A 6,309-nucleotide genomic window follows, 5' to 3' on the forward strand; every position below is an offset into this window, starting at 1 on the left:
TATGAACTTTTCACCATCCTTAATGAATATGTACTTCTGAGCCCACCTCTCGTAGATCACATATCTATCCCATAAGTACAGATTGCCCAGTATAATCTGACAAACATCCAATAGAACGACGTCGTACGTGACCTCGTCAATATACGACTCGTGGAGCACAAATCTGACAGTGCATTGATCAACTACACTCAGTTTCTCCTCCTTCTGAATCCACCCTAATGGATAGGGCTTCGGATGCTTGACCGTCTTCAGACCCAGCTTCTGAACTAATGCCTCGGATATCAAATTCCTTCACTTGCAACTTAAGAACAAAGAGTTGCTCTCTCGAGTCGTCGTCCTCTTTCGTGGTCTGCTTCCCCGCCATAATGTTGAGACTGCTGTTGGGCTCTGTCATTCCCGGGACTTCTTTCGGACCTTGAGCTATCATGTATGCTTTTTTCTCCTCCTTCTTCTTCAACCCTCTTCGGGACTTCTTTCGGACCTTGAGCTATCATGTATGCTTTTTTCTCCTCCTTCTTCTTCAACCCTCTTGGATTGAGATGATGATACTTCTCCCAGCACCGATCAGCTGTGTGCCCTGTCTTCTCTCAGTGACTACAAATCAGCTCTGCTTTCCCTGGATCACCCTTCTTCTTCTCCTCCTTATATTGAGAATCACTAGACTCACCTCCCGTCTATTTGGAGTCTCCCTTAGCCTCATTGCCCTTCTTTTGCTTGCCCTCGAGGGCAATAGCCTTCACGCTCGCCTCTGTAATTGATTCCACCGTGAATAGTTTCATCTTCTTTCGGATGTAATCGTTCAATCCCACCATATACTTCATAAACACGGAATATTCCTCTGTCGTAATGTTAAGGACCATCGCCTGTTGCTGGAACTCCGTGGTGTATTCTTGAACGGTTTGATTGACCCTTTGGCGCAAGCCGTACCACTTGTACCAACGCTCTTTAAGGAATCCCACCGGGTAGAACTGCTTTCTCAGTAACTCCTTGAACTTTTTCCACGACACCGCCTTCTTCTCCTGATTGTAGTAGGATTTCCACCACGTCAACGTGTGCCCTGAAAGCTTCATAGTCGCGAACACAATCTTCTCTTTTGACGAATAGCCATAAAGAGTAAAATACGTCTCCATCTGTTCGATCTAGTCATCAAGCTTCTCGACGTCAACACTCTCTTCATAAATAGGAATCTCTACCTTGAAGTCAATCTTCAGGTTCTGATAAGAATTCTTACCCCCTTGATGCAATGCAGCCTTAATGGTCTCCTCCTCGTCGTCGGAATCTAAATCTACTCTCTCCACATTGGACTCAACAATTTTCTTCGAAGAAGATTCACCTTGTTTGCCACCTCCATGGATAAGACTGACGAGTTGTATGAGAGTCGAACCTATCGTCTCGATCTGCTTCTCCAATGCATCAATCCTCGCTGAATTATCTCCTTCAGCCATCTTCTCCTTCCTTATCTTATGGACTTCTTCCAAGCAAATAAGGATCTCGCCAAGCTTCTTGTACTGTGATCGAGTAAGGACTATACACAGGATGCCCCCTTCACAGGATCTGATTATTCTGATACCAACTTGATACGAGTCGCCGTGCGAGCACCCTTTGGTCGCGGAATTACCAAAAGGTGGGTTGAGAAGAAGATAACTAAAACACAAGAACAATTCAGTATGTCGAAGGAAAATACATTCTCTAGATTATGAAGAATCAATTATTATAAATCTCTCCCTCACAATCTCACTAGAATCGAGAATAACTTCTCAATCCTCCCTAGACTCTAATACAAAGATTAGAATTTCTCTCTGATCTAAGATCTCTAAGATGATGTTTAGAAACCTTAAACAACCCTTTATATAGTGTACAAACGTGGATGGTAATCTGGTAAATAACCAAGCCCAAAACCAACAGGAAATCGTGTGAACAGAAACCCAAACGAACCAGAAAACCATCAATGAGTCGACTCATGACTGCATATGAGTCGACTCATGACTGATGAGTCGACTCATAAACTGATGAGTCGACCGAGCAGAAACTTTTGACAAAACGGCTGGGTTTCGTGAGTCGACTCATGACAGGCATGAGTCGACTCAACCTGATGAATCAACTCATGTTCATGTATGAGTCGATTCACGAGCTGAAAACTGGATTCTTCGAATCTGCTGCTCGTCGTCTCGTTCCACGCTTCCACCTGCGTTCCACTGTACTGTTTCACACCTCTATTCTCATGCTATCATGAGAATCATCTATCCTCAAGCTCACATGAGGATCGCTAAGTTCCAAAAAAAAGATACACCCGTATCACAAAGTATCTTGTTTAATTATCAGAAGGTCGCATCTTGATTTCATATTAGTGCATATGAGGCACATGGTTGTGGGAGTTGAGATTTAGCCTAGCCTTTGATCATCTTATAGAGCTATCTAATTAAACATATCAGAAGTAGCGTTATGCTCTTCTTTTCTTTTTTTACTGAGCAGAGCATGATTAAAAAATTGTACAAAATGTGCAAACGTAATTCCGAATGTTTTTTCAAAATTTTGATTAGCCGCTTTTGGAAAAGGCTTGTTACTTTTTTTGCCATACCATGAAGGAGATTTTGTTTTACGTATTCTCCTGATCTTGAAAATTATGTAATTCATATCTTTTGTAAAGTATGTAGTTGGATAATATTGAAGAATAACATTTCACCTTCACTCCTTATGTGATTTTTTTGTTTTATTTTCAGGTTGTGGAAGAGGAGAAGAGAAGATTACTCGAGGTTTAAATAATATGATGTTTTTTTTAATTGTTTAGAAATAATAGGAAGGGTCTCTCAGACTTTATTGTATTTTGATTTGGATAATTCCATACGGTTGGAACATTTGGGTCATTAAGTCTTGTTGTGCAATCGAATATTTCAAGATGTTGGAATTTTATTTCTTGAAGTTTGTAGTGAATGAATGTTTAGTTTTCTCTTTCATAACATTGGTTAATTTTGGTATCTTCGTATCGTCTGATGTAAATCTTGTTTTGGGTTTGAAGAGAGTAGGGGTTTGTACAAAATATCTCAATCATTATATCAAATTAAGAAAAAAGATATTCCAATAATGAAAGAAAATACCATTGTTGATCAGTCATCAGTTGCCCGCTACGAGGACTTTTATGATGGTTTTCAACCGTCGTTAGTTAGTCTTCAATGGCCGGGTTACACAACTACAGTGGGGATGACAAGCTACCGGTACACAACAACAATGTAATGGAAAATCGTCACTACACAATACTAATAGAAATTGACCCTATCATCGATGGTAATGATGATGATAACTACCATCGTAGATGTGAACGACGATAAAGTATTCTATCATTGTAGACTCTATCAGGACAGGAACAAAAATCTTTGTGAGACTTTAGCGATGGAGGATTCTGTGACGGACCATGAAGAGAATTTTCGCCATCGTTGGCATACAATAATGATGGTTTTTAGGTCTTTAGGAAAGTGATTTACCTTCATTAAAGACCCTATTTATTGTAATAAGTTGATGGTTATATTTATATATGCTAACATGCCGCTAACATGCCACCGCAGGTTGAGCATCATTTTTATGGGTAGAAACTTAGACTTACGTAGTGATGTTGATTTTTAAAAAATTCACATTAAATTCATAAATAGTGAGACTTGAGCCTGGATTGCTTTGATATCATCTTAAATTTTTTGCCGTTACATCAAAACTTTAAAGTTACGGTGATGATTGAGGATAATATTTCTATATTCTAATACCTACAAACTGATTTAACTTACTATCTGTGATGTTTGATATTTTATAATTTTGATCCTATAGATAGTAACTCTATCAATATTCCTGACCCCGTTGCGATTGTATCCAAAAGAGAGAAAAAATAATACGTGAAACAAAAGTACATTAGGACTTGAGAGATTTAACTTCGATCTTCAATGATTACATTGATCACTATTGAAATTGTGACTTAGGTAATCATATAGATTGCCGAACCACGTCAAATCTATAGTTTTCTTCTTGATTATTTTTTTCTTATTTTCATTCATTCTTGCTAAATTTTAGAAAGCCAACTAAACTTTGGATGTTTATCTGATAGATTTGCATAACTTTTTCAAAACGTCAGAACACCCCCCCCCCCTAACCCAACCCAACCCAACCCAAGAAAGAAACAACATTTATTGTAAATCTCATAATTGTGGGTAATGAGGTGATATTTTTGCCGGTGAAAATTGTATCATGCTTATGGGGTCTTTTATATTTTGAAAGATATTGTTGAGGAATTTTTGTCTCCCCGCCTACTATAATTTGCGCAAGTTGGAAGCCAATCTACAATCAACAATATATAAAACAACCACAATTAAGAAAAATAATGTAGGACGCTTAACGGACAATTTTGTGGAGGATTCGGAGAATCACGAGCTACACGTACGTATTATTAACTTTTACAAAGAAACAATCATATTTTTCAATCGGGAAGGCGAATTTTGACATATTATATATGTAAATCGCCTATCTCGACGAGACAGAGTCAACCAGATTTTTAGATGTTTAAAATCTCATCAATAATACCCAGTTTTGATTGAAATCCAAAAATAATCAGCTTCTAGTTTATTTTTAGTAATAAAAATGGAGTCTATTTAGATTTGGAAATAAATTTAATATTAGAGTCCAATTAGATTAGGAAACAAATTTAATTTTGATTCATGATTTGTTTCCTATATATAGAAAGTCTGTTTAGGATAAAATTTGTTACTTTCTACTTCTTTGTAATTTTAGTCTTACTAGGAGTCTTATTTGCTTTTTCTATTTAAGAAGAGTCATGTAACCCCAAAGGAGAATAACAACTTTTGATCAATAAAATTTCTCTTTTTGATATTTTCTTCGTGGATTCGAAGATTGTTCTTTGTGGATTCAGAGAACGCCCTTGGTGGATTCTAAGGCTATCACTTCCGTGCAGCGTCAATTGGTATCAGAGCTTTGTTCCTCCGATCCGATGGCAGATGATGAAGTCCTTTTTTTCTTGAACTGAGTTTGACGTGTTGAAGACCGATGTTAATCAGATGAAGACTGTCATAGAACGACTTGCATCGATAGTGGAGCGTCTGAACACGGGAGGAGTTCAAAATCATGTTGATGGTCGCCAACGATGTGATCCGACTCCATATGATGAATTCAATAGTGATGACTATGAAACCTCACGCTGCAGTTATGATCGCAGAGACCACCAAAGACGAGACAATTATGACACTAGAAGATTAAAAATATCATCCTTTAATGGAAAGCTTCATGATGATGATTTCCTTGATTAGATTAATAAAGTGGATAAGTATTTTGAGTATAAGATAATCCTAGAAGATTGAAAAGTTAAATTAGTGGTCTACAGGCTTAAAAAAGCATCTGCATGGTGGGATGAAGTACTGATAAATCGATATCATCAAGGGAAGGATCCAGTTCGAACTGGGCAAAGATGAAGAAATTATTGAGAGACCGTTTCTTACCTTCTAACTACAAGCAATGTCAGGTGTCTTTAAAAGATTCTTTTACCTTAGCTGCTACCGTCCTTCTAGCAAAGAAGGTGGATCGAGAACTTGAGCAGAAAGACATATGACCTTTATCATGGATGTTTTTAGAGAGTTATCAAACTAGTTATGGTTATGGAAAAATTAAGAAACCTCAATTCATCTCTGAGAAAGAGTTTGGATTTGTGAAGAGCACCGAGGAAGTACCAATAAAGACTTAATCAATTATGTCAATCATAGAACAGAAGTCATTTAAGATAGAGATTGCTAAGGAGAAGGCTTCTCTAGTGACAAACAACAAGACGCTCACCCCCAGAAAGGAAGATTTTACCATCATTAAGATTCATTCTGAGGTTCCTGATGTGATGATGATATGTTAATGAAGATTAATATTCTACATGATATCGTGAATGATATTACACATATTGATATTATCCTGATGGAGGAGAAGGATAAAATAGAGAGTGAGACAATTGATGGTATGTGTGCATTTCTTGGTGGAGAGCTTGAGATAAAGGAGATGAAAGAATTGTGTATGGAGTATGAGGAAGAAAACTATTTTTTTGGAAGCAATAGTCATAAATAATTTCAACAATGGTGAGATGATACCGTCGACACTAGAATATAGGAAGCAACAAGGGAAATATTTGGAGGAGTTTTTCATGTCGACTACAAAGCCATATGCTACATGTTACATACACATGTTATAAAAAAGATTCATACACAAGTTTGATACAAAAGAAGTCCTAGCGGAGGAGGTAAAAGAACAAATGGAGAAAATCAATACTAAATACAAGGC

This window comes from Asparagus officinalis, chromosome 3 (assembly GCF_001876935.1).
Source record: "Asparagus officinalis chromosome 3, Aspof.V1, whole genome shotgun sequence".
Classification (NCBI taxonomy): domain Eukaryota; kingdom Viridiplantae; phylum Streptophyta; class Magnoliopsida; order Asparagales; family Asparagaceae; genus Asparagus; species Asparagus officinalis.